The sequence below is a fragment of the Plectropomus leopardus genome, chromosome 20, assembly GCF_026936395.1.
Source record: "Plectropomus leopardus strain MGB_pleo_1.0 chromosome 20, ASM2693639v1, whole genome shotgun sequence".
NCBI classification, from domain to species: domain Eukaryota; kingdom Metazoa; phylum Chordata; class Actinopteri; order Perciformes; family Serranidae; genus Plectropomus; species Plectropomus leopardus.
The window spans coordinates 13,875,657-13,889,872 of record NC_142195.1 but is presented as its reverse complement, the minus strand read 5'-3'; the positions used below and the strand labels follow the sequence as shown (position 1 = coordinate 13,889,872).

At 39.1% G+C, this 14,216-nt stretch overlaps 1 protein-coding gene across 8 annotated transcripts in view; it reads right to left on the bottom strand.

Moving 5' to 3' along the window:
* The window catches only part of LOC121959487 (mediator of RNA polymerase II transcription subunit 13-like), a 101,779-nt gene that overhangs the window by 40,086 nt on the left and 47,477 nt on the right, over positions 1-14,216 (bottom strand). The gene's annotated exons all lie outside the window — the stretch shown is intronic.

Sequence of the window (14,216 nt, the reverse complement as noted above, 5' to 3'; positions counted from 1 at the left end):
GTGAAAGTGTGGCTGTATCTGTGCAGGCTGGCACACATGCTTGCGTGCTCAGGTTTATACATGCACACGTAGCTTCATCTAAACCCCTTTTTCCTTTCAGTGAAATTTGAGACAAAATGCGGTCAAATCAGCTGCACGCTGCCTCTGACAGCCGCCAGTTGTGTCAGAAGTGTTGTGAACAACTGAGCACCCTCCTGATTTCTTTAACCTCCACGGCCCTACCCCGAAACCAACCCCCCATCACCCTGCTCCCAAAAAGAACACACTAACACACACACACACACACACACACACACACACACACACACACACACACACACACACACACACACACACACACAGCGGCCAGTTAACAGTGTTTCTCTTTGTTCCTTGCAATATACCTGCAGGGCTCCGGGAAGAACTGGAGGATTGTGGGTGGGTGTTGTGTTTGCTTATAGGGTGGTGGCAAACAAACCAAGCATCACAGAAATACACAAGAAAAAAAGGAATAAGAGACAGAGGCAGATCGCCTGGGGGATGGGTGGCATAAACCCCAGTAGAGGTTTTCTCTTTCCTCCTCTTTCTCTTTTTTTTTTTGCATGTGTGTTCCTTTCTCTGTTGCTTTGTTGATATTTCGCTCCTGTTTTTTTCTTCTTCTTCTTCATACCAGAGTGAATGAAATTTCCTTACTCGCCAGAATTACCCTGTAACCATGGAAACGCTGGCGGTGAGAACATGGCGCCCTGGCATTCAATTTCAACACTGGTCCCTCCCGCCCCTCACCCTCCTCCTTCTCCTCCTTCCTCTGTTCTATTGCTTCCAACACCCCTCCACCACCCCCACCTTCCTCCCCCCCTCTCCTCCCCAACCACCCACCCCTCATTTACTCCTGCTTCAGGGCTCAGACAGGAAGCTCGCTCTAGCCAGCTCCTCTACAGAGGAGAAAGATAGAGCGAGCACCACGAGCAGAATGCCAAGTCTCCGGCAAATCCAGCTCATTAGCTCTCACTGTCTCTATATCTGCCTCTCTTGCTCCCTCTCTTCAAAATCCCCCCAACTTTTTTTTTCTTCTCCCCGCAGTCTGCCAATCCTCTGCAACCCATCTTCATTTACTCTCGTCATGACCAGCTCCACAGCAGGCTCTTTACCCCTATAACTCCCAAACTGTCACCACATCCTTTCAACTCTCCCACCCAAAAGTTGACAAAACAGAGCCAGACACCTCAGAGATTTGGACAAACTTTTTTTTACATTTGCTACCTAATTCCTACACAGGATTTTGTAGCTCCAAAACAGAGAAGGTAGCATGTGTTTTACAAATCCCAGCAGTGGCAGCAGCACATACTTAGATGCCTGAGAAAACATGCAATCCGCATTAGACACTCCTGTTTATATTGTAGCTGTCAGAGAGCCAGCTCACTGCACCATATCAACACAAGGTGTGACAAATCACTCTTGCAAGCAAACAAGGTCAGGCATCCGTACGAGCATGCATACACAACCCCACACCAGCTTTATAAACATAGAAAATGGGGTGTGAAATAAAACAATGATCTAATACATTAAAGAGTGATATTCTGGAGGGATGTGTGAGACCAAAACACCACCAAACTGTCATTTCAATAAGAGTCAGTCCACCGTGTTTTGAGTTTTTACTGCCTGTTAATCAGAGGAGGAACACAGATGGCCCAGGGGGAAGAGCGCACTGTAGACACTAAATGCACAGCTAAGTGCAATAGGGCTTTAAAGCATCACGATCCATCATTCATCACAGCCCCAGCTACAGGGAACGGCATCATGCCTCAGAGATCTTAAAGGAACTGGATGTAATCAGCCTCAATTAGACTAAACTGAAAGCTCATCATTTTTGGTTTTTACTGATGTTCACTGATAAAAAGCCAGATATCTTTTAAAGAAGCAGATCCATTAAAAAAAGAAAAGATTTTCACTGAGATTTTAGGCGAGAAGTCATGTTTGTTTCCGAGGATGGAAAGTGAAGAAAAAACTGGGAGAAACACTCACTGAATGTCTGATTATACACAAGGCTCCTGTGAAGTGACTATAAATAGCAATATTCTAATAATTTAAAAACAATTTTAAAAAATAAATAAAATTATTATTTTAAAAAAGCAGTAATGGTGGTAGTAAAACAGCAGTCTGTTTTGCAAATATATTTCCCTCCTAAGTTTGTTTTATCGATTTCTTTTGTTTTTATTTGAAGGTACAGGCAGAACTGGAATATTTTATAAAGATCAACTGAATTAAGAAAGATGTCATCATCCACGGGGATCGCCATGTCTCACCACCATGTTTCTACAGAAAGCTAGAACAGACAAACCAAACACTATATATATATATATATATATATATATATATATATATATATATATATATATATATATATATATATATATATATATATATAGGGTTGTTTACGTATTTTGGGTCAGCCATTGTAGTGAGTAGCCTTTTCATGATGAGCAGTGTCGGAAAAACTTCACTATTAAAACTTAAACGGCTCAGTGCTTTCACTGGCCTAAACCACTGAGCCTGTTTGTTTTTGAGATTAAGAGACAGCGTCTTTTTTGTTTTTTGGGTTTTTTTTGGCGTGAAACTGCTTAAGCAGTTTAAATTATCAGTTGGAGAGGAAGAGACTTTCCAGTTCCCGTTAAAAACCTCCCGAACAATAAACACACACGGAATTCTGACAATGAAGTTTAGGTGGTTGCAATCTGCAATCCTCACCATGAAATGGCTCTAAATCCTACACACTGCTCCTTTAAATTTAATAAATCTATCAAATTATGAGCCCTTGTTAAACCGTAAAATCTCTACCAATTTGACTTTTATATTGTGTACACTGACGTTAAAATGATCCTAAAATAAAGTGCCATGGATAAAAATGTCTGAGGTGGATGTGGTAGAAGGATGTATTTGTTGTAGTTTATTCCAAATGGTCCTAAAACAGTGTGTGCGCGGTTATGTATGGTCACGGTGTGTTTTTGTGTGTGTATGTCTGCCATACATTTATAAACATCTCAGTGTGTGAGGAACATCAGTCAACAAAATTGTCAGCGCTGTTAGGAACATGTGCACGTGTGTTTGTCTTAATGCATGCAGCGTGTGTGTGAGTACTGGTTCCCAAAGTGCCTCAGTGCACATGGGAGTTCTGGGCTTGACTTTGCATGTGTGAGTGCTTGTATGTGTGTACAGTGAGGTAACGTCCTCACAGATGCATGTTTATTTCACACAACCTTCCTCCCCCCATCCCCATGCCTCAATGCTCTTAACTGCCGCGCCACCCCAAACACAAACAAGCAGTGATGGAACTGGGTCGCCACTACCACTCTCTATATTCCTACCTCTCTTTCTCTCTATCTAACCCTATCTTTCCATCTCTGCTTTGTCCCTCTCTCTTTTACCATTGCCCTCAACCCTCTCGTTCTCTCTCGTTTTTCAACTCTTCTCGCTTTCGAATCCCATGACTGTGTCGGTCTCACACCACTAGAGGGAGCGACCACTCACCACTACAATACCGTGCTAACGAACACAAAAGACGGTATTGATCTGCGGAGGGAGAGGAGGCGGGAGTCGAGATGTGACAACACTCTGTCTCGAACACGATGACCCCTCTCCACACATTTCCTTCCTCCCTTCGCTCTCTCTCTCTCTCTCTCTCTGTCTCTCCCCTCATTCATTCATTTGTCTTGGATCAATAACAGCAGCAGTATTGGCGTCCAGTGGTGTCTCTGCAGTGTGCAGACTATGAGCTCTCACTGGGAAATGTGTGTGCGAATGTAACATTGTGTGTATGAGTGTGTGTGATTTCAGACAAAACCCCACTGCCACTTTACTAATTAGCTGCCCTGCTGCATGTCTGAGCAGAGGTTGGTCTGTGTGTGTGTGTGTGTGTGTGTGTGTGTGTGTGTGTGTGTGTGCGTGTTTGTCATGTGGTGCTTGTGCATAGCAACAAATCTGAATTCTGTGTTATTACTAATAAGAGAGAAAGATTACAAGGCTGCACAGATGGACAGATGGAAACAGAAAGACCGGGGGACACACAAGGAAAGAAGCATAAGGAGCGCAGTGCAACATCTAACCTATTAGCTGCCAACTATTTAATTCATCGCTAAAACCAATAATGGATTTGATTTTTTTTTTTTTACTTTGAAAAAGGCAAACATTTTCAGATTTCAGCTTCTTAAATGTGAATATTTCCTGTTTTCTTTAGACAGAGGGTGACAATCAATACTGTCTATTATCACATGTCATCTTAGACTTTGGGAAACAACAATGGGCATTTGTCTGCGTTTCCTGACACTTCATAGACTAAACAAGGAATCGATTATCCAAGAAAATAATCAACAGATTAATCAACCCAGAAAACAATCATTAGTTGCCGCCCTAGATAATGATGATGACATATGATGGAATGAAGATTAGTGCGCGAGGCAAAAATTACTATTGCCATAATTATCCAAACATTATCTTGATATCAAACAACTAAAAACTTGAAATAAAAAATGTTTGTACAAAAGTAGGAATTAATAGTAAAAAAATTATAGAAATTTCTACAAAAGTAGAAACTAATAAAAACATATATATATTTCTTCCTGAAAGTTGAGTGCATTTTCAGAGTTTAACTAAATCAGATTTCTGCCATGTCAGATATGTCTTTGCTCAGAGTCCACAAAACTGTTATAAAATCAATGAAAAGATTTGAGAAAGACACAGTTTTACTAAATTAAAAATCCTACAAGCAAGAGCTAATGTGTGAACCCTAAACATACACAGCCAGGTTTATAATGTAACGCTGTGAGAGAAATTCCACACGTCTGTAAACGTGTAAGCATCTTTCAAAGCACATACGACATTTTTTATGACACTATCTGACAAGAGTATAAGTGGTTTGTCAACACCTAGAGGTGCTGGATGATGTCTGATGTTGCCAAGGAAAATTAAAAAGCCATAAAAGCTGACTGCTTCAAAAGAGAGAGTAGGCTTGTGAGCTTTAGATCACCTCAAAGAAGAGTAATTGTTAGGTCATCAATATTGACAGATTATTAATCTGGATTTACTGTTGCGGATACCCTCTCCACTGTTGATAACTTTTTGTTTTTTTGCATTTTTCGACTCAGTTACATTCTCCACATAAAAGTCAACTCCTACCAAAGACAGGTATTTGTGTGATATGAGCAAAGCAGATTTCTAACAGGGACAGTTTCCCACGCAACAATCACAAACATCTGAATTACAAAAAAAAGTGTGCAAGGAGATCCAAGAAGCCCAGAGGGGATTACTTATAGCAGTCCACTGTCTTTGTGCGGGCTTTTAATATGGCAATAATATGCTGTATTACCCTGGCACCGAGCCACAGTTAATGCAGCACGGCCAGCTGAGCTACACAGCTCTCAACACAAAACAGAAAATAGACATATTCTAAAATTCATTCATAGAAGGGGAACAAAAACACATTCACAGTCCGGCCCGTTTTCCACTGCAGGAAGTTTGGCTAGAAACCAGGATGTTTGGAGAACCTTCATTATTCAGGAACTTTACCTCCATTTCCACTTTACAAATCTGCTTCCAATTTGGGTTCTTTGGCCATCGTTTAAGTTTGAAATGTGGCAGGCAAACATAAGAGTGTTGACTCTGTAGTTTTTGCAAATCACATAATCTAAAGTGCATCAATTTCTCAGTCCTTTTGGTGGAAAAGGCCTTATTTTAACCCAAAAGTTCAGTTCAGGAGGATCTTATAGAACTTCTGTCATTCACAACTCTTGACACCATCATATCAAGCGTATCTCCTGTCGGCCTATGGTCTTATCTTCAGGGGACTTTATATAATTAAAATTCTCCACGTCAGCGAAGTCTAAACTCCAGTGTTCCTTCTCTGCAATCCTAATGTATACTGCTTATATCTTTATTTAAAACCAAGATCTATCCCTGAAATCATATTGAATTTAGCATCAAGCAAGAAGACACTTATTCTAGTGTAAAGAAAAAATGTGCTCCCCTTTCAGGCGATGCTACGGTCTACACTCAGCCAACAGACTGAAAGACACATTAATCATCACCATATGAAGCCATGTTGGTCCAAGTATGACCAACCCTGTTTAAGGACAAGACAGAGACAGCACCCTAACCTGTGATCCATACAGCTGAGCAGTTACATCATACAATGGTTAAAAAGAAAAGATTTTTTCTGATGTTAGACAAAACTTTCACTGTTGACTGAATCCAAACTTAAACTCTGTTTATTATCTTCTGGGGTAAAGCAAGGTCCCATTACGCTATAATTGCTACCATAACTGAATATGAACGCTTCAGCATCTGTGTCGAAAAATAAGTTTGTCATCAGGCGTACATTTCCACGGAACATAGTGCAGTCTCCCATTAGACACATTAATTCTTGAAAGCTTGTTAGATCAAAGTAGCTTTAACTTAAAAGCTATTTGTTCAACTCTGACAATTTCTCCTTCAGCATCAGTTTAAAACAGTGCTTTTGTCTTATGTAAACAGCAATGAGTTTGAGCTTGGAAACTAGCTCTGAAGAAGCTGTGGAGTTTAGGTATAAAGTAGGAATGATAAGTATGGACGATCGTTAAGAATTTAATCTAACCTGTGGAGTTTATTTGATCAATCGATAGGCTATGCAATGCTGTCAAATTATATCCAATATGAGTTTTTATTAATAAAAACACGCATTTGGCATTGTTTGAAATAAGAAAAGTTTTGTTGTTTTTTTTAAGCAACTATAAATCGATTATTGATCGTTAATTTTTACCAAAAACTGATTAAGGAAAGTGATTACAATTCACAACCATAGCAGGAAACTCGCCTGCAAATGACTTTCATTTCTATAGCCTCCTTCACACATAGTTCCTGGTAAATTACTGGGATAATCTTTAGTGACCGACTATTGACACATGCACTACACTCAGGTCCATTTCCGTCTTGCAGCTTTTCACGTGCAATGCCAATGCTGGAATACATGGAGCATGGGATAGTCCAGCAGATAGTGGTAATGCAACACTTATGGATCCTGACTGCCATAAAACTCAACAGAAGAAACAGATGGGGCAAGGCCGGATGTTTATGCAACGGAAGAGGTTATCTAATTATTTTCAGGAACATGGGGGGCGAGGAGCTGTTTTTGTCCAGTGTCAATGAAACAAAAGAACTTGCATTGCTTGTTTGTTATCAAATCAACTGTGTAACCACTGGCATAATGCTAAACTATAAACAAGTCTTAGAGTCCAACACATCATCACTAAGTTGTTTCACTTGTTCGGCGTCAAAGCATTTTTCATCAAACAGATGTAACCCTTTATGTCAGAGGTACTCAACTTTCAGGTTCTCCCACACATTAATTTCTTTGTGGAGACCCACCACGATTAAAACATATGCCGCTGAACTGTTCATTTGCGGAGCTGGACTGGTCATTAGGAGCACTATTAGAAAAAATGCCGTCCAGTTATTCATTTCATCACATTCTGGCAGCACAGAGTGTACTCTGGGCACAGACTGAGCAGTAGAACACCAGCCACAGTGAAAATCGGGCCTTATCGTTCATCCCACTGAGTCTAAAAGTTTGCCTCCATTTATCTCTACAGCAGCTCTGGCTGGAGTCTTTAGTTGAGAAATTGTCAGTACACATCTCCCTGAACATTGATCTCTGCTACCATTAACACATGGCCCCCATGGAAATGTTCCTAAACATTTCAGGGTTAGAATAGAAAGGGGTTTATGTTTAATGGTTGAGAAAAACAACTCTATAGGCCCAAGTTTACTGTTGCTCCTGTTTTTTTTCCATTTTCAGTCACATGAGCATCAAGCTGGCTGAACTGAGACATTATGAAAGAAAATGTTGCAGGATCAGGCGAGGTCAATTAAACATCCAGTGGCATCTGACACTGGTGGCATGAGGACATGGCATCTGACTGTGCCTCTTATCTATTGGTATATAAATACTGTGTATTTGTACAACCCTGTACCATTGGCCATACTGTTTAAACTGTACATAATGATCTGTATGCTCAACCATGTCTGCGCAGAGTCGCCACTGCCTGACTGTATACTTTACACAAACAGGGCTAAAAATGTTCACATGAAAGATGGTATTTAAAGGGATACTCCACCCTGCAAAAGATCCACTTGTGTATTAATTACTAACCATGTGTTACCTTGAACTTGTGAAGAAAACCTTTCTCACGTCTTCACTGTGAACAGAGAATACATAAAAGGCATACATTCCTCATGAATCAAAGTAATTAACGTGCGCATTAACAGCAGCAAAGCTATATAGAAATAATCTCTTCTCAATACTCTATATAACAACTTGTGCAGTCAAATCCAAGGGTAATTTATTCAGTTTGTTCACTGAAACGTTCCGATTTAAAACACATCCGCACAAACAATCTCAAACACAGATGAGTAGTGCTCACCCATGCACACTCAGGGTGCGCTGCTCATGGGTGGAAGTGTTTTAAATTGTACGTTTTTAGTGGAAATGCATGTGTTTGGAAAGTAATGAGCATGAGAATGGAAAACTGAGACCTGGATTATACTGCATAAGTTGTTTGAGAGTTTGTAAACAGATGTTTTGGTATAGTTTTGATGTTGTTACGCGTACCTTTATGACTTCGATTCACCAAGAACTTCTTCCATTTTTGGATTCTCCTTTCAACGTTTGCTTTATGAATTCAAGGTAACATGGAGTAAGTGATTGGTCATTTTGTTGTCGTTATTATTATGATAACATACTTAAAATAAGGTTGCAGAATTTTTTTTTATCATAATTATTTATATTTATCATTTTTATTTTAATTTATTCCGTTTGCGTTCTTTCACTTGTCCCTTTTTTCTTAGCTAAATTCAGGTTTGTTTGGGGTTTTTTTGTAACTTTTAACCTATGAACTTTGGGGATAACTCCTTGTTAAGTTGCTCCTTGCCTTCTTTCAATATTTTTGAAAGAAATCAAGCCGACTTGCTCGGTTTTCAGATGGTTAATATGCTTGAATATAATGCATGAACTGCAACAGTCTCTAAGACAGAAGGTTACAATGGGACATATTTTTATTTCTCACCAGATTTCTTTTGGCTCTTCAGATTATTAAACAGCAAACATCTCTGCCCATTTGACAATCACCCACACATTCTCGTGCTCTAGTAACACTGTTCCCTAAACGTTTCAGTGAGACCCGTCCACTCAACACAACAGCCTCTAAACACATCCATCACCAAGGTGCAACTTTGATTTCGTTTCGTTTCTCTTATCAAGTTATCTCACAGAATAATGGCACATATTTTAATAAAGATGAAATATTTGCATCATTTTTGGGGAAATAAATAATTTGTCATGTCCCGAAAAGTTATGCATGCACAATTGTACTTCACACACAGTGTTGGGAGGATTACTTTTGAAATGTAATAGGTTACATATTATTAGTTACCCTGTAAAAAAATGAAATAAGTTACATAACTATTTATAATTACTTCATCAAAGTAATGTAGCTTATTACATTCAATTACTTTTTGATGACTTTTCTAACAAATGTTTTAAATAATGTGGCTGCAGCTCAAAAACATAAGTGCACATATGTTGCTCTCAAATTTGTCTTTACAGCTTTTCTGACCCGTGTTGTCCTAAAATATGCCAAAAGATGGCAAAAAGATGTAAAGCAACAGAATTAATGTTTTATTCAACATATTAACTTTTTACTGAAAAGATTTTTTTCATCTGTATTCCAAATAGTTTGTAACTGCAAATTAAAAACTTTTTTTTGGCAACTGTAACTGATATATATATATATATATGTGTGTGTGTGTGTGTGTGTGTGTGTGTGTGTGTAATATATATATATATATACATATATATATATGTAAGAGCAAACAAGTTGCACACACGGCAGGCACTGGGACCTAGAAAGCCCAGAAAGATGGACAGAACAAGGGGCAGCAGTGACAGCGAGGAGGAGGAGGAGGAGAAGGAGGAGGCAGCACTGAGAGAGCAAAGGGATGAAGGGAAAATCTGGAATCAATTAGGTGACTGAGCTGGAGTTGCTTGCATAGTTGTGGGACTGAGTCAGGCAGAGAGGTAGGAGAAGGGACCAGGGTGTGAGTGTTGTGCCATGAGACGATGTATTCATATAAACACACTAAAACAACAGCATACGCCTGCTCACGGAGTACTCTGTGATATATCTCATTTTCCGTGTGAGAATTTGGTCAATTGAAACGTGTTTGGTCGTCTCTTTCCTCTCCCAACACTTGAAAAAGAGGAGTCAAGTTGCAGCCAGAAAAGCCCCACCTCTCCTGAGCTGAGGTCAAAGTGGAGGGTATGAACGGGCGGCTGGCACCGGCCCAGGCCATGTCAACACAGCAGCTCTCAATATTTCCTCACACAGCTTCCCCTCGTTATTTCGTCGCACACCAAATTCACTTTGTTTCATATCGCTGGCTCTGACGAATCAGGAAAGTTGCTGTAGAAAGCTTGCATCTCGCTGAGGTCTGCAGAACAAATCTGAATTTGCAGACGTAACAATATGCACAGAATATATCATGTCACAATTTGAAGTTGCACCGATTGTGGTTTATTCACATGCTATCATTACTACACAGCATGTCACACTGCTGCCAGCGATGACCTGGTGTGAATACCAGTAGCCTAAAGCATTTCTGTTGGCATGCATACTGATGAGAGGAGGACAGAGAGATGCAATGTAAAGTCTAAGTGTTACTGTATGTGCGTTTGCTTGGGTTAAATAGCAAGATTAATAGGAGATGGAAAAGAGAAGAGACAGAAAAATGAAGGTATGAAATGGCAATGTGTAATTCTCCGAGGAGTCAGCCTCTCCACATGCAAACAGGAATCTATTTCATATACAAGGCAGCAGATTTTAGACACTCAAAAGGGAGGCGATTGTCTTGGGCATGCAGGAAATAAAGAGGAAAATAAATAATTGAAAACAACAAAGAAGGATCACTAAATGCACCATGTTAACACTAGAAAACACAAGCTGCTTACAGCTCAATTTTCACTCCCTGAGCCAACAAGACAGGCAGCACATATCACTGTACTGTAGGCATATTCTTAAATTTCATTTCTTTTTAGAGATTAGAAACCTTCTTCCATGTATTTTCCACATTTGTCAGTTCTTCGTTTATTTTTAATTTTGTAAACCGAACTGACACGTAAGCTTCTTTTAATTTATTTAGCAGCTCATCAGTCAGTCCAGCGCTGATTTGGAGTGATACTGTGTGTGATTCATTAGTAAGAGTATGTTGACAGTGTAATTTATAATTTACAGGGTATTTACTGTATTAATGCAGAGTCAATGGTGTAATTAGAGTGATTGGAGGGGATCTAGCTGAGGCTACAATACCAACATCAAGAGCAAAATGACATTAAACTTGAAAATAACCTGCTATGAAAATACGTGTGTGTGTGTGTGCGTGCGTATGTGTGTGTGTGTGTGTGTTTAGACAGCATGGAGGGAAGACAGAGAGGAATGGTAAGTGTGAAAAAGAGAGAAAAAAACAGATTTAGAAACAAAGTAAAACAAAAATAGAACAAGGAAGGAAGAAATGAGGTCTAGATGAAACAGAAAAGATGGCTGAAAAGTCACGACAGAAAAACGTATGGAAATAAAACTGGACTCTGTGTGATGCTGACAGTGAAAAAAGAAAGTGTGGTGGTGTGTGTTGTGCCTTGGCCTCTCGCCAACCCTGACACTCAAAAAAGAGACAACTGTGCAGAGAAAGGACAACAGAATTATCCCACAATCTTGCGTAATTTGAGTCACTTAGCTCATTCAGCCCTGCGCGCGCAAACACACACACACAAACACACACACTTACACGCACAAATCCTTTGATGTTTGGGATGTTGCGGATGGATGGATGCTAAGTGCCAAGTGTTTTCCCATAAGTCGCAGGGAAATAAATAAATGAATGGGACGTGGTGTCTGAACTGTTTTGCACACATTGTCATGAAAACACATTTTGTCTCTGCGGTCTCACATGATCACAACTGGCCTCTCGGATTTCGGCACAAAATTAAAAGTCACAAGAAAAAGCCATCATGGTGAAGGAGGTTGTGGACCACCCTCCTTTGTTATATATGTGGAAATCTCTGAAGTTGTCACTATTATGAAATAAAATATTATATCAATGTAGGGTCTCATCTTTTTCTGCAACAATTGTAGGAAACAGCTGGAATATCTGGGATTTAAATATAATCTGGATTTAAACGGACAAAAAGCGCGGACAAATGTCTGAATTAGGGACACTGGGGACGAATCAGATGAAAGTAGCACAATAATTATCATTTAACTTCACCACTTTGTGTATCTTACTGTGTTTAGTGCAGTGCCTCTTTATTTTTTTTCTTTTAATGACCAGTCTTGTAATGTTATTGTTTGTACGCTCGCCTCTTGACAAAAAAAAGAGTAATAATAAAATTCACTAGAATAACCTAGAACTGAAAGCCTTTGCCGGTCAACTTGCATTGAAGAATCTGAAGGGTTAACATAAAAGGCACAAAGAGTATGATTTGACAAAATACAAGTTATGACTATAATGACATGTATGATTCCAGTGAATACTTTCCAATGAGAAACATGCTGTTTTCACTTAGAGACTATTTTCACAGGAGTACAGAGGACTGATGGAGCTTCATCACATGATGCAACAACAGAGCGTGTTGTTTGCTGTACAGATTGTAGAACCCCTCGAGGCAAATTGTTGATTTATGATACAAGAATATATATAAGATTGATTTTACTTGACTTTGTTAAGCTTTCTTGTTCTTGTTCTGCTGTATTGTGTCTTTTAGTGTGTAAGTTCACTGAACAGAGTCAAATGCCTTATGTATGTTCAGATGCATGGCCAGTAAGAGCATGACGTTTTAGCCTTGACATCAGACGATGTTTCAAATATGGATGCTGCTGCAAAGAAGCTTAAAGATCCTTGACCCAGCTTTGACATCTTGCATGTAAAATATCATAATTTTATACAATTGGACATTTTTTGTACTAATAAGCACATTGATTTCTGAGTTATGGACAAAAGTGTGTTTTGTAAGGTTACAGTATTCTCTGAATTCAGTTGACAATTGTGTCAAATGTAAAGAAACGTAACGCTCCCAACTACGGCGGATCCAGATGCATATAAATACATAACATGAAGGAAATAGGAAATTAAGTAAACTCTACAGGTGCAGGTATTTGCGCAAGTAGCCAAACCTTAATTGATATTGCTTTATTTGCTACCATTGTCATCTTAGACATGCAAAAGTAGGATAATAATTAAAGAAATGTATTATAATAATGTGTATTCCCTTAATTTTATAGCTCTCAAAGTGAAGAATCATCAATCATTCTGTCCTAAATTTACTTCAACAGTCTTCTGTTTCCTGTAAGAGTAAATCCTGCTTGTCTGAACACACAGGAAGTGACAGCAACCGTTTGTTTCTGTTTACTTGGCTCAATGTGGTGAGGAAGACTTGTATTTACAGTTTGCTATTAATGTAAGCAGGTGTTTCTGAACAACTCCAGTGGTGGTCTGTATGACGATGTTATCCATTAGTCTTGAGTCCTTCAACCCCTGGATTCTATCCTTTTCACGAGGAACGTGCACTTTCCTCTTCATGTTAGCATGGGAACTGTAATAAGGGTGTTTCTATTCACTTGTGTTTGTATGCATTTTTAAGCATATAATGTGGAGTAAAAAAATAATAATAAAAATTATATATATATATATATCAACCAAGTTTTTACACCCGACTGTGGTGGAAAAGATTGTGTATAGATAAAAACATGGTGCCAGACGAACACATAAATATGAAAAAAAGTCCCTAAAGACACTTTAACTCAAATTTATGCAGTTTTTCAATCATGCTTTTCATAATTGAGTAGATTTACTAATGCCAATGTCATTTTATTGTGCCCTCCTCTTCTGCAACTGTTAACTGGAACCCAACTGGAGACTAAGCACATCCGACTGCTTATCTCAATGCACCCGTTTCCTAAAATTTACATAACAGCAGTGAATGGAAACATGAATTTTATTTTGCTTATTTTGGGGGGGAAATTAACTTGAAATTGAAACTTGAAATGCAGCAGATTTGGAAGGAAACTCTTCAGAGAACAAGAAGAAGACAACTGATTAACCACAAGATTGAGTCATACGGTAGCACTCGGAAATACAGAACATCCTTTTTCCTTTAGAAG